The 25,612-nt window shown below is 45.1% G+C and overlaps 1 protein-coding gene across 1 annotated transcript in view; it reads left to right on the forward strand.

Moving 5' to 3' along the window:
• Window positions 1-25,612, forward strand: part of Tbl1xr1 (transducin beta like 1 X-linked receptor 1) — a 145,199-nt gene that overhangs the window by 63,603 nt on the left and 55,984 nt on the right. Inside the window, exon 2 of the mRNA XM_008838813.3 lies at window positions 4,202-4,266. The gene's annotated coding sequence lies outside the window, so the exon portion shown is untranslated. The remainder of the gene's footprint in view (window positions 1-4,201; window positions 4,267-25,612) is intronic.

Below are 25,612 nucleotides of genomic sequence, written 5' to 3' on the forward strand. Positions count from 1 at the left end.
AAAGAAATTAGAGTGCTTGAAACTAATCTGTTTTGGGAACATGAACAGTCCCAGTATGATTTCCAATGCTGTTGATGACACCAACACAAGGCTGGTCTGCAGGTCCAAGTGCCTGCATGCAGGGCCTGCGGGTCTGAGTACCCGCATGCAGGGTCTGGGCAGCAGTACCCCAGGGTGCTGGTGGCTCAGCCGGAAACAAGCCCGCTGTGTCTTTGAGCATCCCTCTAATGTTAAGGTGGCCTTGCCTCTGCCTCATCTGTGAGTCCTTTAAAAAGCTGTTTGGACTGTTTCTTCACTGCTAGTGCTCGTCTGACATTGCGCCTGACAGTCAGGTCCTGTTACCTTACCCTGTGGTGTTAAGCTACATTTTCACTCATTTTAGGCAAAGTGCTGATAATAGCTTACAGAAACAAAGCCTTTTGTTTGGAGACTGAATGGACTTGGCTCATGAGCTTGGTTTGTAGTGAGATTCTCAGGTGTGCATTAGCTTCCTGTCAGTGTGGAAGGTTGGCCCGTATGACCGCCTCCTGGGAGTGGTGGTGCCCTTGATCTAGGTGCTCCCAGTCATTTCTTCCTCATGGGCCACACTGCGGCCCACTGTGGAGTCCTCTTCCCTCCTGTGGTTGATCTATGCACTGCATCTCTGATGTGCTTTAATGTATGTGCCCATTCCTGTGCCTGTGCTATTAAAATAATAGTTTGTGGGACTGGAGAGATGCTCAGTGGTTAAGAGCACTGGCTGCTCTTACAGAGGACCTGGGTTCGCTTCCCAGCACCCACATTGTGGCTAACAGCCACTTCAGTCCCAGGGGGTCCATCTTCCTCTTCTGACCTCCATGGGCATTGCACAACCTAGGTGCACTTACATTCAGGCAATACACTCATACACATAAAATAAAAATATATATATATATTTTTTTAAAACCCAATAGATTTTAAGAACTGCATATATTCCAGTTCTTATTCTTAGTTTTGACTTTGGGGGGGGGGTCTTTTTGAGACAGGGTCTCCCCTAACCCCAACTGACCTGGCGCTCACTGCGTAGACCAGGCTGGCCTTGAACTCACAGAGATCTGCCTGCCTCTGCTAGTCTTAGTTTTGTAGATGAACAAACGTCGCCTCATTCTGCAGCAGTCACTGGGACAGACGCTGAACAGTATCTGTGCACGTGCCCAGCTGTGGAGTGGAGGGTGTGCAAGGTTGAGAAGGCAGCACAGGAGCCCCAGGTACAAATCAGATCGTGGTGCAGAGAGGCGGGGTTGTCCGGTAGAAGCCAGCCGGGCTGCACAGCAGGACCACATCTCAAAAACGAAGAGGCAGATGTATAGTATAAGATACAGTGTTTCTTATGTCTTGAATTGCTTGATTCATTTTAATCAGCATTGTCCTATGACTTTAAGTGTACCTGGCTCTGCAAAGTCTGTATCTGTGTCTTATAGAGCCAAAATTTTCCCTTCTTGTGATTTGCTTTATAAATGCACTGCACAACAACTGGGCCATGGGTGATTGAGTTGACTCAGAAAACATTTAAGCTAGAACTTTAAATGTGCCCTGAATGTGGTTCTAGAAATTCCTGGCTTTTGAGTTGAATTGCCTGCACATAGCTGTCTGTTGCTGTGCTGGTCACTGAAGACAAACTCCTTCACATCACAGAACCAGGTATTTACCGACCTATTTAGATTTAAACTGCAAGGAGCTGCTACCTGAGTGGACAAGCTCAGTAAAAGACAGGATGTCGGGGCTGGAGAGATGGTTCAGTGGTTAAGAACACTGGTTGTTCTTACAGAAGACTCGGATTCAAAGCCCAGCACCCACATGGCAGCTAACAACTGTCCGTACTCCAGTCCCAGGGGATCCGACAGCCTTTTCTGACCTCCGTGGGCATTGCACGACACGGGTGCACTTACCTACATGCAGGCAATACACGCATACACATTTAAAAAAAAAAAAAGACAGGATATCAAGGAAAGATCATTAGAACTGAGATTAATACAGCCATGGAGGTGGTGAGACCCCAAGAAAGGCAGAGAGCAATGGAGAGAGGGGAGACAGCTGCAGTGATTCCGTTCAGTGTTTTCCCAAAGTCGGTGTGTGAGAGTCCGTGGGTGTCGCGGACGTACACAGGTGGGGTCTGTGTCTGCTGGGTTAGAGCACCACTGTTAGCATGTAGATGCTCATTTTAGGTGATGGCATTGTTTCTCATACCTTAATTCAGGGCTCAGCCCAGGTGGCAGAGTCGTTTATAACGTGGCTCAGATTGCTCTCCGAGGGAAGGTCAGGGAGTCTGCCAGTCACCCGCTGTCATCCAGTTCAGGGACTCGCCATGGAGTTCAGGGGACCACTACAGGTTCATTTGTTTACTTATGTGGATTTATAGGTTATAGTATCTTGTTCTAACTGAGTCTTACAAGAAAATGGCAAATAGAAATGGTAACAGGAGTAAAGCTGACACCAGAAAGTAGAATGAACGCCACCTGCTGTGCTCGAGCCCTTTTAGATGTCTAAAATTAGAGCTTATCAAGGAAGGACTGAAATATAGACTCGTTCACTGTTGGTACTGAAGTATCTAATTCTAAGAAGAAATTGTGCCTTAAGATTATTATTTAGTAGTGATAATAAAGCCATGTTTAAGAAGACATGTAAGGGACTGGAGAGATGGCTCAGTGGTTAAGAGCACTGACTGCTCTTGCAGAGGACCCGGGTTCAATTCCCAGCACCCACACAGCGGCTGTGAACCATCCTTAACTCCAGTTCCAGGGGAATCCAAAGCCCTCTTCTGACCTCTGGCATTGCACGACATGGGTGCACTCACATACATGCAGGCAATACACTCATACACATAAAATAAAAATAATAAATATTAAAAAAGAAGACATGTAAAAAAGATCAGATTTTTTTCTATCAAGAAAAGCAGTTATAACACTTATAAATAACCTTTGTCTTTTCTTCTATGTTGTGTATTTTGATATATACACATTTTAGCACATTGTAAGTAGATGGTACACAGGGTAAACCTTTTTTCCTGGTGAGAGCGCTCTAATACTTCATCTCAAAATTGATAGACACGTCATAGTACAGGGAATGATGTTCAGAGTGTAAGCCCAAGGCAAGGGCTGTGGCGGTGTCTAGCTTCTCTTGGGTTCCGCTGTGCTGCCTGTAGAACCTTTCACCAGGGTGTGCTGGGGTGGACCACTGAGCTCCCCAACCTAAGAAGCAGTGTCTCATACCACAACACCGGGACTTGCTTGAATAGCTTGTCTTAAAGCCCTGGAGGCTGGTGGGATGAGGCGTGCTGGGTTAATTCAGTAAGCATGTGTGTTAACTTAAATTCGTCAGTCCCCTTATAAGTGAGCTACCTGCAATACTAGGTGGTCCTGGAGCTAGTGTGGCTGTGGGGCCACTGGGCAGGACACCTGCGTGCTCGGCCAGGAAAAGCGGAGAGCAAACTTTGAAGGGATTTGCAGACTTCATAGCTCAGGATACCGTTAGTGATCTTTTAATTGAAGAACAATAACTTGCTTGAACTCCCGTCTGTGGTGCAGGAACCATGCAACCACGTGCCTTGGCGAGTCGCCACCTGGGGGCGTCTGCTTCGTGCCCCGTCACGACTACTTTACACTGATGGCCGCTGTCCCCCGAGTGCCCTTTCAGACATGTATGTGGAACGTAATTTTTTTGTTTGTTTGAGACCCAGTCTCACTATGTAGGCCTGGCTGGCCTGGAACTCACTATGTAGACCAGACTGGTCTCTGTCTGCCTACCTCGGCCTCCCAAGTAGTAGAATTAAATTAGCACATTCACAAAAGTTCCACGTGTGATGTGCTGTGACTTACACACTATGAAGGGTTGAGAATAAAGCCTGTATAAAAAGTGAACCCTGAAGAGATTAGTACCTGACACGTTTTGATTGAAGTAATTTCAAAACCAGCTATGTATTTTTCTATTATGAATCAAAATACGTAGAGCACAAGTTGACACTGTCTACAGCTCACACTCCTATCTCACAGCGTGTTGAACCCTATCCCCCTGTGGCGTGTTCGGGGGCTCTTGAGGCACACGGGTGCCCTGCTCTAGGGAGCTTCCTACCGGTTGCACGATAAAGCCCCACACAAAGGAAGAGTGTTCTGAACTTGTAAAGTTTGGGATGGACAGTTGTAAACTGAATCTGGGAACACTGAAACTGTATTTTCCTCTCTCTCAGCCTCAGCAACTTGTGATTGGCGGTCGGATATTGAGTTGTGACCCCACATCAATGCACTGCCAATGGTAAGATGCCTCCCCCCTCCCCCTCCCCCTCCCCCTCCTGCTCCCCCTCTCTGCTGTCAGTGTTTTCTAGCTGTGCTTTTTCTGTTTTTTTTTTTAAGAGTCTTGAGAATTTAAAGGTTTCTCAACAAACTGACAAAATAGTTGCTTCTAAACTAAGTACCTTTTTTTAAAAAAAAAATTAAAATTAAAATGTTTTGAATATTTAGCAAAAACAGCTCCTACTTTGAAGCTTCCCATTTTCTCTAATTTTTATGGTTATCAAGATTATTAAAAAGGTGACATAATTAGGGTCTTTTATGAGATTGAACTACATTTTGCAAGTAGAGCTTTTTATTAAAATATTCCACAGTGAGTGAGGCCTCTTTCTCTGCCCATCATTTTAGAAAGTTTTGGGGCACTGTGTCCACCCTGATGTTCTTGGTTAATATGTGATTGGATGGTGAGGCACTGCCTTTTTACTGATTACTCCAGATAGCCATCCTTAGCTGTTTAGGGAGTTTTAGGATTCTTTCACTGTGGATTATAAATTCCAGCTCTGAGATAACAATCAGACCCCTGATGCCAATCCCTGACCTGGGCAGGTGGAGCAAGGGCTACCTTCATCCCCTGAGTACACCAGGGCTCTTCATCTTGTGAGTGCACCAGGGCTGTTCATCCCGAGTACACCAGGGTCCTTCATCCCCTGAGTACACCAGGGCTCTTTGAGTTTTGGCAATGTTTGGTGACTCCTGAAATTCAGTGGGAATTGGATTACATTTCTAATACTTACTCGAGCTGTAGGCTGCACAGTCTCACCAGGATGCAGAATGGTTTTCTCTTGCTGTAAATGTGCATTTTGGGGAAGCAGTACATAGCAGTGAGTTTTCCTTGGAACCGAGCCTAGGGCCTCGGACTTGCTGGTTACTAAGTCTGCACTGGGCATTCCCCAGGCTCAACTTTCACATTTTCACAGAACTAAACAGTTTGTCTCTGTGTAAAAATATTTTGCATAGCACACTATCAAACGTAATTATTTTTATTTAATTAAATTTCAGTTTCAAACATGAAGTCTAAAAACTGTAGAAACTCAAGGTTTATAGAATCAGGTGAGAAATGTCAGCTCTATCAGCCTGAAATAAAAGTAATCAGAAGTTATAAGAGCCAGATTAACTGAGTAACACCGCGGGCCAGAGGGCTTCCCTCGTCTGGGTGGCTTCTGAATTTTTTTAAAGTAGCTTTAAAATGCATTCTTTGACAGTTTCATCCATGACTAGAATGACTGTAATTTTGGCCATAGTCACACCCTCCCCTCTTAACCTCCCTCTCGCTCTAAGAGCCTCTTTCCCAGCATACCCCTCCCACTTTCTTGTCTTTAAAAATAGCCCACTGGGTTGGGGTTGCCTTCGAGGTGCCTGGATGTGGGGTTACCTGTTGGAGTATAGGCAGCTTACCAGCACCTCTGAAGAGAACTTTCACTGCAACACCAGCAGCCAGTAACTGCTACTGGCCCCTTCTAAGCTTTCTTCCCCATGTGGTCGTCAGAGGACAACTTTGGGGAGTTGGTTCTCTCCTTCCCAGTGGGTTCTGGAGATTGAACTCCGGGCCCTATGTTTGTGTGCCAAGTGCCTTTACCCGCTGAACCATCTCTGCCATGTCACCAGACTCTTTCTAAATGCTGACTGGGACTAGAAGAGGATCTTTTCCTACCCCCTCCTCTTCCTCTCTCTTTCCTGTATGCCCCCCAGCAGTTGACCAGGGAGGCTGGATTCAGAAAATTAACACAGAAGATGGCTCTTTTCTCATTAATTTGTGAATCACCCCTTGGTTCTTCACCTTGGCCGTCATTAAGTCCATCTCCCCTGGAACCTCCAAGCTGCTCCGGAAAACTCCCTGGTGAGGCAGCTTTTCGTGTGAGATTTTTTAGATCTCCTTTAGTGGAAGCTCACCTTCGAGACCTGTTAGGTTTTTGGCTGTTGGAGTCATGTGGATCTCTCTCCTGACAACCAGCCACACAGGCCACCAGACTCCTAAGCCCCTCTTCTCCAGGGACTTTGAAAACCTGCCCTCATGCAGACTGTCTGCTTGTTTCCGAAACCACTCATAAACTGTATTTTAAATTGGATCATTTTCAAACATTTGCCCATTTTGTTGAAAATCCTGAAATGGTTTTTATGTCATCATCACAAAAGCATGTTTGTTTATGTGGGTCAGCTTCAGAGTGGGGCCAGGATTATAAAACACCCCAATCTAGCTGAGAACCCTGAAGCCTTTTACACAGGGCTCTTAGAGAGGGTTCACAGTGTGGGTTCCCGGGAAGCCTGAGTGCCACAGTCACACAGGTTAAGCATCTGTGTGTGACTTGGGGTCCTGCTTACTTTTTGTCTGCCTGAGAATTCATTACCCATGCCAACTATGGTCTGAAAATATTAGCCTGAAATTTCTACAAGTAAACCAGTACTGAGTTTGAAATGGTGTGCTGCTTGGAGTGTTGTGATGAGCTCAGTCTTCTGCTGTTGTGTGACTCTTTACTCTCTGCAGTCGGCCATCTCTAACACCGCCCCCCAGCACTTAGCCATCAAGTTTGTCTGCTCATGCATCACAGTCACATGCATGGGTGCAAGTGACCCTTATTTTGCTTAATAATGGCCCCAGAGGAGGGCCAGGGCTTAAGACAGGACAGGCTAACCTGTGCTCTGTGCAGGCTGCAAGACTGTAGGGACAGGCAGGATGCGTGAAGGGCTGGGTACAAGTGCAGCTTCAGGTGTTCCATATCCCTGATGTAAAGGAAAGACTGTGTTTCCCATTTTCCTCTGAAAATACTATGTACAAGTGTTTGTAGGAGTATATGGTCCCATCATCTCCCTCATCACCCTCGGCATCGTAGGAAGGGGATCTGTAACGCTCTTGTCTGCCTTCCCTGACATGTACATAGTCAGTTTAAATTAGCTAAACTTTTCAAATGAACCTTAGATGACTACCCCTGACGGTGTGTCCTATGTGAACTGCCTCGTGCTCCGTTCTGGGATCATTTCATTGGATTAATAGGATTCGTTGGCCAACAGGTTATGTGATTTTTTTTTTTTTTAATTTTTAAGATTTATTTTGCTTTGTCTGCAGAGGCCAGAAGAGGGAGTCTGATTGCTTGGAATTGGAGTTATAGAGGGTTGTGAGCCACCATGTGGGTGCTGGGAACCAAACCCAGGTGCTCTGTAAGCGAAGTCAGTGCTCTAAACACTGAGCCATCTCCCCAGCTCCATGTGATTTTGACTTATTTAAATTACAGAGATGCACTAGAGAGAAGCGTGTCCCCACCCCAGACCTTGGTTACAGTTTTCCTTTAAACTCTTGTTTCCTGCATGCCCTGCCCTGGTAACTGTGGTGGTAAGACACTTCACAATTTTATTCAGAAAGACTTCACTATTAGAAGTTACAGACTAGTCAGGATGCCATTATTGTACCTTAAACATGACGTTAATTGCCTTTTCACCTAAGAAGGAATAAGCTTTTATATTCATATTTGAAAACAAGTATCATGAGTTTACCCATCTTCCCTGATTTTCAGTGCAGGTGTTAGTATGGTTGAGAGTTCTCCTCCCTGGGTGACAGTGCAAGCCGTAAGCAGGCCTAGGCCTCCTGCACCTGGCGCGGTGGCACCTTTATCTCCTACTTTGAGTACTCTAGGCCACTAGCTCCTGTGAGCGGCATCCTAACAGCTGTCCTGCATGGTGTCCTAAAGTCCGTCCATGCCTAGCCTGTGGGCTCTTTCCTCCTTCTAAGGTTGAATAACACCCCTTTGTGCGCACACCGTGCGTTTTCTCTCCCTGCTTACTGTTTATGCTCCTTGGGTCCTGGTGTTAGAGCAACCACTTGAAGTCCTGGCTTCAGTTTTTAAAAGCTGTTTTTGGAATCATGGACTTTTCAGATCGTACGTTAATTTCAGTCTTAACTTCTTTGACAACTTCATACTGTGGTCCAGATGGTGGACATCTAATGGGTGTGAGGTGTTTTTTAATAGCCATTTAATTTACTTTTCCTGAATAGCTCTTAACAGTGTTTTTATAAAATGTCATCAAAATTCATAATATGTATTTGGTTGCTGTATAGCTTACTTAATTTTCCCTTTCTGTTTGTGCTGTAAAGTTGTCCAAATTCTGTGTTTTGTTAATTGCACTTCTTTGGGGGTCTCTTCTTTTCCTTGTTTTCCTCAAGTCAATAGACAGCTCTAAGGGCCTAGTCTAATCTTGGTCCCGCCCTTCATTATTTAGGAGAACAGAGAGGAAGAGTTTTTTTGGATGTGGGAAGCTGCATCCCCACAGAGTGTTTGCTGTTGGAGGATGACCATTGGTGATCATGATTGCATGAGTGTACACAGATGCTAATGTTCTAGTTAAATCAAGCTTTTCTAACCTGTAGTTTCTGTAACTAGAAACCTCTTCCTGGCTGTGGCCCGGGTGTGCATGGGAAAGGCACACGCAGTGCTGGATTCTACACTGAAAGACACACACGGTGCCGGACACTTTCCTTACTTAGCAGATTTGAAATACTGATTTGTTTTACAGATTCCTGGAAAGGTAGGGTTTTTCCAAGTGTTATTGTAAGCTTCTGGATTTGAACATTTGACATGTTTGTTACTTTGTGGTTTGTTAATACTGGTGTCTGATTGTGTTGGCCAAAGGACCCTCTTCAGGTGGACTTCCAAGTCTTTGGAGGGCTGCAGTGGGCTGTGATGGTCCTTGGATCTCATCACAAGCGTTCCTGACCTCCTCTCCTGCATGCCTCTGTTTTCCCAGTCATCAGGCCAAGAAGACCTGACTAATTGTAGCCCAGAGCAGCCTTGAGGGCGCAGCCTTGGGCTATGCATGTGGGTCACTTCTGATTTGGGAGCAATGTGTGTGTAGTGTTTCTGATTTAAATTTAGAAATTTATTTTTCAAATTAAATTCTTGGTCTGAAGAGATGACTCAACAGTTAAGAACACTTAACTGCTCTTGCAGAGGACCTGCGTACAGTTCCAGGGGATCTGATGGTGCTCTTCTGACCTCCGTGGGCACTGCATGGCACAGATGCATGCTCACACATTTTATACATATATATATATTTGTTAATTAAATTTTTTTTTTTTTTTTTTTTTTTTTGGTCTTTTTGAGACAGGGCCTCCCTGTAGCCCCAGGTGTCCTGGAACTCTCTTTGAAGACCAGGCTGGCCTCTGCCTCTGATGGGATTAAAGGTGTGTGCCACCATACCTAGGGTTTTTTTGTTTTGTTTTTTTTTTAATTAAAGAATAAGGGGCTAGAGAGATGGCTCAGCAGTTAAGAGCACTGACTGTTCTTGCAGAAGACCCAGGTTTGAACCCCAGCACCCACATAGCAGCTAACAACTGTCCATAACTCCAATTCCAGGGGATCCAACAGCCTCTTCTGTCCTCTGCGGGCATTGCACGACACAGGTGCACTTACCTACACTTACGAAAATGAAATATATTATTATCTTATGACCCAACATTTACATTCCTGGGAGTTTCCCTAGAGAAACGAAAACTTCCATTCATACAAAATCTGGCACCCTCTTTTGTCCTCCTTGGGCATTGCACGACATGGGTGCACTTACACACTTGCAGGCATAACACACATAAAATAAAGATAAAATAAATTTAAAAAATGTAAATTGTCAGTTTTTTATGATAAGAAAATGAATGGTATTTACATAAGCTTGATTTTTTTATATATATTTATACATGTAATAGACATAATAAATTAGAAAATACTTATTTATTTATATTTTTTGGTGTTTTTGAGAAAGACCCTGTAACCTCACCTGTCGTGGAACTCACTTTGTAGACCAGGCTGGTCTTGAACTCACAAAGATTCTCCTGCCTCTGCCTCCCCAGAGCTGGGATTAAAGGCATGCACCACCACACCCAGCTATAAAATACTTAAAAGTAAAAATAAGCTATAAAGGAAATAAAAATATACTAATATGTTAAATCTTAGTAATCATTAATCATAACTAACTTAACTATAATAACTGCTATATTAATTACATACTAATATAAGTGTATGTAACAATTATTGTTAACAACCATAGTAATTTTTATCCAGTATTTATAATAAGTATTATGTAATCAAATATAAAATAATTATAAAATGACATGTAGTGAACTATTAACAGAATTTGGTTGCTTAACACAAAGTCTGTACATCTCTCAGGCCCGAGTTTAGTTGGCCTCCAATTCACCATTTCGTTTCTCAGCCTTCTGAGCGCAGGGATCACAATTGTGTGTTCTCTCCTGGCTGGCGTGTTTATATTTGCTTAGCGCAGCTAAGCCAGCATACCAGTGTGAGCCCTGGAAGCTGCTGGTGCACGGTGTTCAGTTTTTTCTCTTTCATGTGCCGTGGAGTTCACCACTGTGTTTAGCGTTGTTTGAAAGTTGTTAATGTTTTGCTCTTTTGTGGGGTGGGGGTGTCTTAACTGTGTCGCTCAGGCTGGTCTTGAACTCTCTGCAGCCAACCTGAGCTAGCTTCCTGCCTTGGCTTTTCAAGTGCTGGGGTTGCAGGTGTGAGCCACTGTACTGTTTGCTGTAGGGTTTGGGGTAAATTGTGTGTTTATGTGTGTGTATGTGTATGTGTGAGAGAGAGAGAGGAGAGAGAGAGAGGTTTGCGTTACTTTTAGTATTTAGAACTTAAAATGTGGTTCAGTTTTGTTAAGCACTTACGCTGTTTCACAGTGTGCGGTATTCTTTTTCTGTATGTACGCATAAAAAGCACAAAGCTATAGTCTATCTGGTTTAAAAAAAGCAAATGCATGAGCACGGTGTCATTCTGCAGATGTTATTTTTAATTTATCTTTTATTTATTATTTTTATTTTATGTGTATGAGTGTGTATTGCCTGCATGTTATGTGAGTGCACCCGTGTTGTGCAGCGCTTCGGAGGTCAGAAGACGGCTTCGGATTCCCCCGGAACTGGAGTTAAGGATGGTTTGTAGCTGCCCTGTGGGTGCTGGGAATTGAACCCGGGTCCTCTGCAAGAGCAGTCAGTGCTCCTAACCACTGAACATCTCTCCAGCCCCTCTGCAGCTCTCTTTTAATCTGACTGATGGTACTGTGGTTCTGATTTACAGCCCTTCAGGCTTTGAGGCTGTGGAGGGGTCTTTCTTTGTTCCAAGAGCAATTCTCGGTTCACAGACATCTGTGAACCTGGTCCATCGGTTCCCTTTAGCTCTCCCCTGTTCCTTTTCTGTTATCCCACAACTTGTAAAAACTAATTTGGTTTAGCAAGACTAAGAACAGAACCCCAAGGAGCAGTTGCTTGGACCCTTAATTATAACCGGGTGTTTTGAAAGAGGAATCTAGAAAGTTCCAGTGGAGAGTGTGGGGAGTGAGGAAGGCAAGCCAAAGGGGCAGTGGGATGCCTTCTGAAGAGCAGTTCATTCTGGAGAGGAAGCTGGGCTGATGGCACACCAGTCCATTCCTTGCTGGTGTGGAGATGGAGGCTGTGGGGACTGCTGGTCATTTCTGCTCAGTACTTCCTTCCTTCCTGACTAGCCTGTGGCAGAGAAGCCCCTAGAAGCTTTGTGCCTAGAGCTTGCTCAGCTCAACTCAGAGAAGTTGGATGAGGAGGGCACGTGGATTTGTAAAACAGCCCTTTCATTCATGAACTGCCCTGGTGGTTTCCTTCACATCTTTTGCAGAGAATTGATTGTCCTAAAAGAGCAGACTGAGGTAAGACGTCAAGGACTGTGGCACTTTGTCAGCACTGGAGAGTGACTTCATACTGTTCTTCTTGGAGTCCTTCCATCCTTCGTCATGTTCACTGCTCCAGGTCGTAGCTCCAGCAGGTGCCTTGTCTCATTCCCACTTGGTATAATGTTGGCCATAGGTCTGCTGTCTACCTTTGTGCTGTTGAGCTATGTCCCTTCTGGGTTTTGTGCTATGAGGGATGTTGTAGTGTTCATATATGACTGGCCCTTGCTGGTTTGTGTATGCTCTACCCACCTGAATCTCTAGGATGAGTCAGCTTGACTGTGGTGTTTGCATTCGTGAATTTGATCTGCAAGAATTTTATCAAGAGTATCACTACATCTGTTCATTGGGGAAATTGCCCATAGCTTGCTTTATTGTGTTCATATCCAGTTTAGGTATTACTGTAACTCTAGGTTTGGAGGAGCTGGGATAACCTTTCTCTAAAGGTTTAAAGGCTGGGGAGTTGCTCGGTGGTGAAGGCATGGGCCTCCAAGCCTGACCACTGAGTTCAGTCCTCAGAACCCATATGGTAGGAATCAGGGAAAGACCTCGTGCAAGCCATCCCCAGGCCTTCGTGTACACATGACACCCCGCCGTCCCCCAAAAAAGTTGAAAAAAATTAAAGGTTTGAAATGGACTTTTCTTTGTTGTGAAGCTTTTTATTATGACTTCAGTCTTGTGATTGTTAGTGGCTCTGATTAAATTATTAATTCTCAATTTAATTTTGGTAGGTCATACATACATGCCTAATAATTTGACCATTTCCTCTAGATTTTTAAAATTTTTATTTTTTATTATTTTATGTGTATGTGTGTATTGCTTGCATGTATGTAAGTGCACCTTTGTCCTGCAGTGCTGGAGGAGGACAGAGAGGCAGCCAGATCCCCTGGAAATTGAGTTACAGACAGTTAGCTGCCGTGTGGATGCTGGGATTCAAACGTGGGTCTTCTGTATAAACAGCTGGGAACTCCTGGTGGATGGCACTTACATTTTCATCTGACTGTTGAACTTCTTTCTATGCTGTTTTCCTTGGTGACCCACTCACTGGTCGTTCAGGAATATGTTGCTGGGTCTCCATGGGCTCCTGTGGTTCCTCTTCTTTCTAGCTACAGGATGTCTAGTTTTAGTGCATTGTGATCTGGTAGGATAAAAGATGTTACTTTGGTGTTTTGGGGTTTTTTTTTTTTTGCAGTTTGTAAGACTTGGTTTGTGGCCTAGAATATGGTCTTTTTAGAAGTTTTCCTTGACCGCCACAGAAGAATATGCATTCTGTTTCTGTTGGGTGAACTATTCTGTAGATACCTGTGTGCTCATGTGGTCTATGTGATAGTTTAAAATTCAAGTTTCTTTGCTGATTTTTAGTTTGGATTGCTATGTGGAGGTGAGTTGGGACATTGAAATCACCCACTACTATGTTATCGGGACCTGTCAGACCTTTTATGCTCATTAGTGTTTGCTTTATGAATGTGGGAGTCCTGATGAGATACATAATTTACATTTGCTGTATCTTGGTAGCTTGTTCCGTTTATTAAACATGTAGTGGCCTTCTTTATCTCTGGCTAATTTTGGCTTGAGGCCTGCTTTGTCAGCTAGCTGTGGGAATAGCTGTGCAGCTTGTTTTCAATTCCTGTTCTCTTGGTTTTCCATCCTTTGACTCTTAGCCTCGTCAGTGTTTAGCCAGAAGGTGTATTTCTTGGAGACAAGAGAAAGTTGAACCTAGGTTTTAATCCAGTCAGTTAGTCTGTGTCTCTCCATCAGGTAGTCGAGGTCATGCTTTTGGTTTTGGTTTGGGTTTTTTGGAGACAGGGCCTCATGTTGCCCAGCCTCAAACATGATAAATAGCACAGAGTAGCCTTGAGTTCCTAATCCTGCCTTTGCTTCCCAAGTGGTAGGATTACAGACATGTGTCACCATAGCTACTAAAAATAAATGCTTGTTAATTCATTCATTTTAAAACAATACCCGTGCTATTTATTAACCATTAAAACACTGAGATCTTGATTAGCCATAGCGCTGAGGAGACCAGAACAAAAACTATGATATAGTAAATGCTATTTTAAGCAGGTGTTTGAAGTTTTCACTAGGTATTTTAAGGACATGGTTGGCTGAGGGTAAATGAAGCCACAGAGAGGGAAGGCATGGAAGAGGTTCTCTGCCACGTGAGAAACCGTAGTGTCATGGATATATCGGGTTAAGTAAAATGTTAGAACAAATTCTGCCTGTTTCTTTGCAAATTTTCACATTGCTTAAAAAAAAAAAAAAAAAAAAAAAAAAAACCTTTACAGAAAATGTTGTACTCTGACTTGCATAACATGACACGCTCTTGGGGTGGCTGTCCAAGTCTTGTTGGATATCTCCATGAGCCCTGGCCAGCATTTCTTATGTCTGACTGCTGAAAACCATAACCAGAGCTCTGAGGAAGGTGCTCTGGTGCCAGTGGCGGGGAGGGCAGAATGATCCTGGGGTGTGGAGCCAAGACCTTGAGATGTGCTGCAAAGCTAAGTCTGTCCTTACCAGTAGAACTGGTCTGGTTTTTCAAATGAAATGCTGCTGTTCAGAGACTATGCCCATCAGGTACTTTGTGGCAGTCACTAAGCCAGGAGTAGAGCTGCCTCCTTGTTCCCAGGTTCCTTCAATTTGTGGAATAGTTTTTAAAGTTTTTATTAGCGTGCGTTAGTTATACATGATAGGGCTCATGACATTTTTCCTCTATGTATATATTTTGGTCGTATTCACCCCAGTTACATGCTTGTTGCCCCCTCGACCTGACCCATCCTCTTCCCAGCTAGCATCCTTTCTACTTTTATGTCTGTTTGTGTGTGTGTGTGTGTGTGTGTGTAGTGCGTGGTGTGTGTGTGTATGTGTGTGTGTGTGGTGTGTGTGTGTGTGTGTGGTGTGTATGTGTGTGTGTGGTGTGTGTGTGTGTGGTGTGTGATCCAGTGGATTTAATTTGGATTGTTAGAGGAGCAGGGTTCTCTACAGGAGCAGGACCATGGGCACCTTATCAGTGGCTACACCAATGAAGAAAGAAAATGTCTCTCCCTCTCCAGCAACCATTAACTGCTTGTGGATCATTAGGGAGGGGTGGGGCCTCATGAGCCCCTCCTCCCAGAATAATCTTTAGCTGTGAATCACTGAAGTTTGCACAAGACTTCTGGAGGTCATTGGACCGGGTGACAGCTGATGAGGGGTCCCTGGCTCCTGTCCTCTGCTGTTGAGAGCTAAGGACAGGAGTGGTACTTTTAGAGCTTAGCTCACACCCTTCCTCAGCTCTAATCTCCCCTGGGAAGGTCAGGCACTCCTCTTTGTGCTGTTTCTGGCTGTGTTTTGGCTGCTCTCATTGTTCTGGGTTGTGAAAGCTCCTTGGGCTCCTCTGTTGCTCATGCTTTTGAGACTGGGCCTTTCCTGCTGAACCTCTCTCTGCTCTCTCCCATGGCATCTTGTCAGGCTTGGCAGCTGTCACTGTCATCCACTGAGTCGCTTTGGAGTGTATCATCTCTGGATGCTGTTTTTTTGTGGTTTTCTTTTTAATTTTACTTTAAAAAATTAAGATAATGATAAGGCTCTGAATCTGGGTTCAGGCTCACCTGTGGGCAGTGAGTCCTTTGAGCTTGCTGGTCATGTGGGTTCTCTTGGGGATCCCTCATGATTCAGCGAGGCCCTAAGTGGTGCTTTGTAGCCTCACAGCTGCTGTTCATGTGCATGGCTTGGGGTGAGCCGCAGCGGTTCTCACACAGAGTGCCCATCAACAACTCTGCTCACGCGTTTTCTCACTCTCGGGTTGTATTTCTTGATGCAGTTTTGCCTCTTGGTGCGGAAGTTTCCGATGGAGTCTTGCTTTGCTACGTGTCTAGTCTAGGTTGGGCTGGAACTCAGTATTCAGTTTAGGCTGGGCACAAACTTGAAATGATCCTCCTGCCTCAGCCTCCCAAGTGCAGGAATTGCAGGTGTGTGCCATCAGTGTAACGAGCTCAATCAAAATATTAAGGATAGGAAAAATGATAAAAAGACATGCCGCTTATGGTGAGTTAACCAGGTGTGTTCATAAGATAATGGGGAGTCTCAGTTACATGAAGGGAGCACACAGTGTGACTGCAGTTTCTGGGTAACCTGCAGAAAAAAATGAAGGTTGTAAGGACGTCGAGAACAAACCAAACATGAGCAGAAACCCAGCTGTAACAGGGTGACTGGCTTTGCCTGAGGGCAGGCTCCTTTTGGCAGAGGCATCAGAAGGTGTTCAGAATTTGCACTGTGATGGAGGTAGTGTGCATCTGTGAGGAAGGAGGAAGCGATTCTAGAGAGCAGCCCTCAGGTGAAGTACAGAACTTGGCTGTGAACTCTGGACCACAGATACGGTGGCCTCCTGCCTCTGGTGGAGAAACTGCATGAGCACGCTGTGGCATTCCTGCGAGGAAACACCAGCAGCAGCTAAGGTCCTGCTGGGGTTATCTTGCGTGTGATCTTACTAATGGCTATAGCTTTTTAGAATAATAAATACAAGGAAATGTTAAAGCCTAATTGGTAGCTCTGTGGGCATTTTATTTTTGTGTGTATGTGAAATTTTTCATAAAATACTGTGAAAAAGGAAGACTACTGGGTGGTGTCTGAGTGAGGCTCCTGTCAGCACAGATTTCGTTGTGCTCCCAATTGTTTTAAATTTAATAATAGTTTAAAGAGTTCATAGTGACACTTCATGTGTTTGTAGCTGTGAACTTCCTTAGGATTCGGAAAAATACAGAACAGTAAATAATAAAAGTGAGACACAACACATCCACCTAAGTAGTGTACAGCCCTTCCCCTTTATCTGCAGTGCTACTTTTCAGTATTTCAGGAGCTAGTCAACTACACTCTAAACACAATACATGGAAAGTTACAGAAATGAGTATTAGTAAGTTTGAGGAGTATGAGATGTTCTGAGTGATGTGATGAAGCTTTGAGCTGTCTGATCCACTGCCCCGAGCATGGAGGATCCATGTAGTATATGTCCACTGCACCTACTGTCTGCCAGCCTGGCCGTTGCTGGCTCATGGTGTTTGTGTCGGAATAACCCTTATTTTACTTGCTAATGGCCCCCAAATGCAAGAGGACCAAAAGATAATTTAAACAGGCTGTTCTTTTTCCGTAAGTGAGAGGTGAATGCGTCAGTCCGGGTTTGCTAACGAGCAGAACTGTAGGGTGAATGTGTGTGGAGGTATATAAATGGCATTTATTAGGTGCTGCAATCCTTGTGGGCCACCTCACTGCAGAGGCTGAGAATCCGGTTGCTGCTCAGCCCATGAGGCTGGATGTCTCAGCGATCCCAATCTGGTGCTGAAGGCCTGGAGGATTCCTGGAGAGCTGCTGGTTTTCAGCCTACATTGGAAGCCTGAGGAAGCTAGTTCTGATAACAAGGAATACCACAGCAACAGGATGGATGGGCTTGCCATCAAGAGTGAAGGCAAACAGGCAAAAAGCAGTTTCCTTCTGGCTTGTCCTGTTATCTGGGCGGCCACCAGAAGGAGCTACCCACATTTACAGTGGGTCCTCCTGGTTCAGAGAAAGTTCTTCACACAGTGCACAGTGATTTGATTGTAGATCTGGTCAAGTTGACAGCCAAGAGCAGCCATCGTGGTGAATATTGCTTTCAAGTTGGTATATTGAGATTCATGTAACTTTTATTTAAGGACATTGCAATGACTCTTTTGCTATTTTAAATGTGCTGTCTGCGATTTCAGGTCCATGGCTGGGGTGTGAGGGTGGGGCTTAGAAGACTAAGATTCTGTGTGAAAACACACTTGAGATGGATATGAAACAGCACATGCTCAGATTAAGCCCTGTTAGCGGGAGGTGCAGTAGGTGGGATTGCATGATTTGACTCTGCCTGCTGTTTTGTTTGGCCATTTGTCACCTACAAAATGAGGTTTAAGACAATTACTTAAATTTTTCTTTCCCCCCAAAAGAAGAAATACTGTATGGGTTTTTATGCTGGAATTGTTACCTAAGTTGGAGTGACTAGATTGTATTTAAAAAATAGTCGATGTTATTGTGGCTGGGAGATGACTGAGTGGGTAAAGTTTGCTGTTAAGTATGAGGGCCTGGATTTGGATCTCCAGCAACCACATAAAAAGCTGGTCACAGGGGCACACATTTGTAACCCTAGCACTGGGGAGATGCAGGGGCTCAGGGGGGAATGGAGATGGAGGGATCCTGTGGGCTCATTGACCAACTTCAACCTTAGTGAGAGAGAGAAAACCTGTCTCAATAAATAAGGTGGACATGCTGGGCGTGGTGCCGTAGGCCTTTAATCCCAGCACTCGGGAGGCAGAGGCAGGCGGATCTTTGTGAGTTCCAGGCCAGCCTGGTCTGCATAGTGAGCTCCAGGACAGCTGGGGCTACAGGGAGACCCTGTGTCAAAAAAAAAGGTGGACAATGACTGAGGAAGACTCCCAACATTGACCTCTGGCCTGGGGGACGTACATGTGTGCATCCACCACACAGAAGTCCGAGTTTTAGATGTGAGGGAATAGTATGTTAATGAGTTCCTGGGTTAAAAAGAAAATGCCCACCATTCATGTTTGTGTGGTGGTTTTACAGTTGTGAATGATGGTCTCAGTGCTATTAAAGTACAGCTCCATCCTTCTCTTAGGAGAACTGTCGTGGTAAACTGGGCTTCTAACATTTATATATCAGATTGTAGTGCATGAATGGGAAAGGTAAACCACTGCTATTAAAATCAGTTTGTAACTACGATGAGATTTGCTTAACCACTGATTTGGTCACCTCAGTTTCTAGTCCTAGTTATAGAAACTGCTTCCCATCAGGCTGAGCAGTTCTTGAATTTTATATAAACTTCATGAAGTTATCGTTTGAAGGGGGCATGCACATAGACACACACACACACACACACACACACAGAGTCTCACGTGCCCCAGGCTAGCCCCAAACCTGCCATATAGCTGAGGCTTGATGTTGTTATTTTCTCTCTCTCTCTCTCTCTCTCTCTCTCTCACACACACACACACACACACACACACGGTCTCACGTGGCCCAGGCTAGCCCCAAACCTGCCGTATAGCTGAGGCTTGATGTTGTGATTTTCTTGCCCAAGACTCTATAGGGCTAGGGGTGCCAGTTGTGAACCTGCATGCCACCTGGCTGAGAACCTTTAAAAGAGTGGACCAAATAGTCGGATTTGGACTAGTGTTGGTCTCATGACTATCTCCCTGAATGTGCAGTATCCCGCACAAAGGCCATCGTTTCCTGGGTGTGTCTTGGAGCTGAGGCTGAGTCGCATACGTGCCTACTGGGTTTTCTGTTGCTGTTCTCAGGACTGTTACTGTTTCTAAGCTGAGTGTTTCCGCATTTGATGTGTGCTGACCCTCTGCGGAGAGAAGCCCCTGTGGTTGGGGAAGTCGAGGCTGCAGCCGAGCAGTCCGACGGGCCACAGAGGTCCTGGGTTTGTTACGCAGCACCCCACTGAAGTGGGGGACTTGGTGGGGCGCAGGCAGTCAGACAGGTGGGGACTTGGTGGGGCACAGGCAGTCAGACAGGTGCTCTGGTGCACGTTCTTTAGGGACCAAAATCCATGACCTTTTCCAGGGCAGTATTGACAGCCACTTGCCTGTCTTCGGTTTGGACAGACCATGTTCTGGCCTCTGATCTGTGCTTGTTGCTAAGTGTCCTGGGCTGGGGAGATGACTCAGTTGGAAGAGGACTGGGCACGTAAGTGTGAGGCCCTGACTGAATCCCTAGACCCCTCACGGGAGAGCCCGGTGCGGCAGCTCGTGCCCGTGCACCCACCGTTCCCAGGCTGAGTCGCAGGGCCCCGGAGGCTCCAGGAACACTTAGCCTGGCACAGGCAGTAGCCAGCAGCAGTAGGCCCTTCTCAAACGCCCCCTTGTCCTCTGACCCCCCATCTCACACACAAACCACAAAGATAAGAATAAATAATGTTTAAGTCCATGGAGTGGTGATGGGGGAGAGGTGGAGAAAATACTGAAAGCAGCTGTGACGCACAGCCTGCGGCTCCAGTGATTTCTGTTATTTACCTTTAAATGTGATGTCTCCTCAGCTTGCTAGGATTTTAAGTCATAACCCCCAAATTAAAATTGAAAATGCGTTCAGTATAAATGGAAGTATCTTTCAGAAATTCCCATCTCAGGGACAGTTTCATCCCTGCCATGGTAATTCCCTTTTGCCTTTGTTTCTCCAACCAGAGAGGATTCTATCAGTGACTCTAAATATTGCGCTAGGCCCTATGTATTGCCAAGGTGAAGTACCCCGACAACTAAGAAATGGAATTGTGTGTATGCCAAGCTGTTTAAAATCACTTCAGGTAATTTACATTAAAATGAGAGGCAAAAATAAGTTATTTTAAAAATGCTATTAGTATCTATTAATTGTGTAGAATGAGAGTTTGTGTGACGTCCTCATTGTCCCATACACACAGGGCCTCCTGACCCGGTGCCCACCACAGCCTCTTCACCCTTCCCCTCCCTCCCGCCCGCCCCTGTGAACAGCCCCTTTCTAACAAGATTCTTTTTGGCACCGAACCTGGCATTCTATGTTGATAACAGTCTGAAAGACACTCTGGGTCTTGGTAGATGGTATAGTTATTTCTCTTAGTTCTCACCCCTCTGGAGTTTTAAGTCCACCGAGTAAGGACTTTGGTCTTAGCAGTAAGGAAGGGCAGATGGGAAGTGAAATGCCAGCTCGTGTGAGTCGGGACCAGTTAGGTCCATCAGACCCTGGACCGTAAGTCAGGGCCAAGCAGTTACCCACCATTAGGAAACTGGAGGTAGAAAGACGTCAGTGTTGGAGGGACCTCAGCTGGTTACGGTTTTGTTTGTTAACTAGTGTGATTTATTTCTGTGTTGAGAACCCAACTGAACACAAAGGTTTTGTGGTCAAAAAAAGAGGAAGAAAAGGATTTAAAATGGAGGGAAGGAAGTTTGTTTTTGTTTGTTTTCATTTTGCCATTTCAGAAAGAGAAACCAATTTCCTTTTTTCCTTTTTTTTTTTTTTTTTTTTTTTTTTTTTGAGAAATGGCCAGGAAAAAAAATTGTGCAAAATGAAGTCATTAACTCAGAAGAACACGAGCTTGCTTGTCATTTGCTGCATATTAGTACCTGACTTAACCACCTTCTTGTCATTAGTCTTCATACAGTACCTTCACTGGGGACAGTTTTGAGCACTTAGTTAAGCACTGACTCTCAGCTATGCTGCGCCAGTGGGTAGATCTGCTTGGCAGAGAGTGGCCAGGCATGGATCATTTCAGGTTGTCGTTTGGGTGGTCAGCGCGTGTCCTATGTAGGGGCAGTGCTGTCCTTGACCCTGTTCAGCACGTAAAAGTTTTGTAATAGAGCAGATGGTGTTTGCAGTTCAAAATCTGTCCTTTTCATGCCTGAAATTGTTTTGACCCCTGTTCCTCCCTTGGGTCCCGGAGCAGCTGGACAGAATCCCCAATTTTTCTTCCTAAGTAACACTCAGAGGACCCCTTTTGGATTACAGTAGTCCCTGCTTTGTCCACAGGGGACACATCCCAAGACCTCAGAAATTGCCTTAAACCTGGACGTGCCGCCCCCCCACCTAGGATAAAGTTTATAAATTGAGACTGTAAAAGATCAGCAGTGAATTAAAAAGTAGAAGTTACAGTTATCTGCTGTAATGAAAGTTATTAGAAAAGTTATCAGTTGTTTACTTAATTTCCCACTTAATATTTTTGGATCCTGGTAGACTGTGGATAACTAAAATGGGAAATGGAGTGGGGCCTGAACAAGGCCACTGTGGCCTAGAGCCAGTCACGTCTTAATCACGGCATGTAGGGTGGGCTTTGGAACAAACTTAATTTGTAAGCATTAAATGAGTAGCACAATAGATTCTCATCATCTTTTCTCATCGTTCCCAACTCTTGCTTTCTGATTTTAATCCACTGTATGGGTTAATTGGAAACTTTGACAGTTTCGATCACAAGCTGAGGTTGCAGTTCAGTGATGGAATACAACACTTACTTGCCTAGAGTGTGTATGACCCAGGGCTTGCTCCCTGAGCTGCCTGCCTCATACCCCAAAATCTTAAAATGTTTTGAATACTTTTTTTAAAAAAATATATTTTATTTTTATTTATATATTTTTTTGGTCTTTTTGAGACAGGGTCTCTCTGTAGCCCCAGATGTCCTGGAACTCACTATGTAGACCACACAGGCCTTGAACTCACAGAGATCTGCCTGCCTCTGCCTCCCGAGTGCTGGGACTACAGGCATGCACCACCATGCCCGGCTTTATTTTTAAATCTATGAGTGTATTGCCTGCATGTATGTACATTGCATCAGTGTTGTACAATGTCCACAGAGGTCAGGAGTGGGTGTCAGATTCCCTGGAACTGGGGTTATGGATGGTTGTTAGCTGTCATATTCTGGGAGCTGAATCTGAGTCCTCTGCAAGAGCAGCCACTGCTCTTAACCGATGACCCATCTCTCCATCCCCCATTTTGAATACCTTTCAAGTTTTATTTTTGGCATATGGCTTCATAGCATTTTGTCACCGCTTTTAAGGGAAAACTCTTAGGCAGTTTCTTTTTTTTTCGGTCTTTTTGAGATAGGGTCTCCCTGTAGCCCCAGGTGGCCTGGAACTCACTTTGTAGACCAGGCTACCCTAAACTCACCGCCAGCCCCTGCCTCCCAAGTGCTGAGACTAAAGGTGTGTGCCACCATGCCCGGCCTGTAGGGCAGTTTCTTATCTCCAAATCCTGCAGCCAGACCAGGTACCATAGCAACGTAGAACATTGACAGGGTTGTGAACTTAACTTCATAAATTAAATTAAAACTGAGTATAAGAGTTTGGATGAAATCTGAGGAGAGCTTTGAGAGCAGTTTGAGTGAAATACCAAAATGCCAAGAAATATCAGCCAAAATGAAATGTTATCGGCAGTAGAACAGGCAGACCTCCGGGCTCAGGGGCTCGGCCGCCATTCTGCAGACGGCGTCTTCTGTTGACAGTCACTGGCCTCACACTGGTCCCCACACCCCTTGGGGAAACAAACCTTAGCAGCTTGGGGTAGCTTGCTTGGTTTTGGGTCTGACGCCTAGTCCTGAAGATCAGGGAAGGGCTGTGTCTCAGTTCTCAGGATGAGCTCGTGATCTACAGCTCTTCTCACCTCTGTATTAGTCTGGGTCCCATGGAAGGCAGCACTACTTTGGCATGAAGGGGGCAGCTCTGGGAACTTTATCATGAAGGTACTTGCTAGCCTGTGTGTGGGGTACACTGTGGGAACTGGCTCATGGGGCTGTGGAGACCAAAGTCTGGCAAACTGAGCAGCAGAGTAGGGCAGAACTCGTCCATGGCCACAGGATCTGCCAGCTGCGTGTCTAGGTTGAGGCCAAAGACAGGAGAATCTGGATGGCACTGGGGCAAGTTCTGGAGCCCAAGGCAGAGTCCCAGTGATGATGGCCGCAGGCAGGGCAGGTGTTGGCGCTTAAGAGAAAGTCAGAGACAAGCGGAGGAGGAGTCAGAGGAGTAAGATGGCTGGTGGGGTGTCAGCACATGGGGGGCGGTTGTTGCTGTGGTCAGAGAGGCACACTGAGAGGGGGAGGGGCCGCAAGAATAAACTGAAAAGCTCTACATTTTTCTTCTGGATTCGGGGGGGTGGGGTTGAAGGTGGGCCATATATAGCCAACAGATGCCAAGCTGTTCTATTCTAGAAACACCTAGGTAGACAGGTGGGCCTCACATAATGCCAAGGTCTGCTGCTAATGGCCTGGGAACTGCCACAGACATTTCCATCAGTGTTTCCTTTGAAACTTCATAATTGTTGCCATCAGATCAGTAACTTCTGGAATATCAATGTGAATTGACAGTTTGTGGTATGACTATGGGTAAGTGGATGGTTGACATGTAACACACAATCTTGTCTCAACCTCGAATACCAGGCATATGTCACCGTGCCCCGCCCTGTGTGTTTATTTCTTACCTGTTTGTTTGTTGGCTAACTTCAGACTGTGTAGCTGAGGGTGATCTTGAAATCCCCCCTCAGGCACCTCCTTGCCTGGCTTGTGTGTTCGTTCATGTCACTGAAATCACCACTATGTCATCCTTTAAGATTTAATGCTTAAACATGAATGCAAGTTGAGTTTTTGGATGGGGTCCCTCCTCCACAATCTCACTGGTGCTTCACAGCACCTAGTGTAAACACACTGACGTTTCACCATTCATTGCCTACCTGTGGAAGTTGTTCACCAGCCTCTACAGGACTTCTCCATCTGTGCGCAAGCTAACAGTTGAGATCCTGTGAACTCAGTTGGGCATCTTATGTCAGTGCCGTTCTTTTGGAAAGCTGCGTGAGGGCAGCACGGGTTAGGTGCTTTATTTTTGGTCAAGGCAAATTATACATAAATGTTGTTTTGACTTATGCTGGAGGGGCGATAGAAATACATCACAGGCTGGAGAGATGGCTCAGTGATTAAGAGCACTGGCTGCTCTTGCAGAGGACCCAGGTTCGGTTCCCGGGACCCACAGGGCAGCTGACAGCTGTCCATAACTCCAGTTCCAGGGGATCCGATGCCCTCTTCTGACCTCCTCGGGCATTGCACAGCACGGGTGCACTTGCTTACATGCAGGCAATACACTCATAACCATAAAATAAAAATAATAATAAAAAATATATATCCCAGCTCAATATTACCCCTTTGGTGGAGGGGTTTGAGACTTTCTGTCTAGGCATGTAGTGCTTGCTTATACAGATTGCTGTTAATGATACTGGAAACCTTTAGAACTGTGTATTTTGAATAAGAAAAATGTCACTAGTTTTATGCATATTTTGTTCAAATAAAAGAAAGGAAGGTTTCATTTGTATTGTGAGTTTTATTGAAATACTAATGTATTAAAGATTTAATTTTTCCATTCAATTCCATTATATAATTACATGTGCTTCTATATACATGCAGGTTCACAGGCACGTGTGTGTATGTGTGGAGACCACAGGTCAGGCAACCCGCCCTGGGATTACGGGTGTGGCACTCTGCCCAGTGTTTCTGCATGGGCTCTGGGGATCAAACACGCATCTTCATGCTGGCTCAGCAAGCACTTTGCTGACTGAGCCATCTCCCCAGTATGAGATCTTTAAAATAAAAATAAAATAATTACGTTACTTACCATCAAGAAACATTGTTCTGGAAGGCACTTTCACCCAGTCCTCCTCCCACAGCTCACAGGCTCAGGGTGCTGCTCTGCGTTCAGATGGAGCTGGCTGCGGAGGGCGGTGCGAGGCCACGAAGAGATGCAGAGACTTTTTTCTCTTCAGGTTTCATTTGTGTTTTGCCTTATGAAAAATTTCCTTTACCACAAACTTACCTAGCTCCTTGTTTGTGTTGTCTGTGTTTTTAAGTTATTCGGATTGATAACAGGAATAAAATAAGACTCGAAAGGAGGAAAGCATGAAGGTCACTTGTGTTGTTGGGTGAAGGTGGGATGTTCTTGCTCCCCTGCAGATCCGCCAGTCAGGATGGAGGCTCAGGTGGGGCTCATGCCGTCATTCCTGTGCTTCCCACTCTGAGGGGCGTTGTGCTGAACTTGGCTCTTTCGTGGTTCTTTTTTTTTTTTAACTTTTAAAAATTTTATTTATTATTTTTATGTGTATGCGTGTATTGCCTGCAT

Source organism: Nannospalax galili, unplaced genomic scaffold (genome assembly GCF_000622305.1).
Source record: "Nannospalax galili isolate Female #2095 unplaced genomic scaffold, S.galili_v1.0 scaffold1350, whole genome shotgun sequence".
Lineage (NCBI taxonomy): Eukaryota > Metazoa > Chordata > Mammalia > Rodentia > Spalacidae > Nannospalax > Nannospalax galili.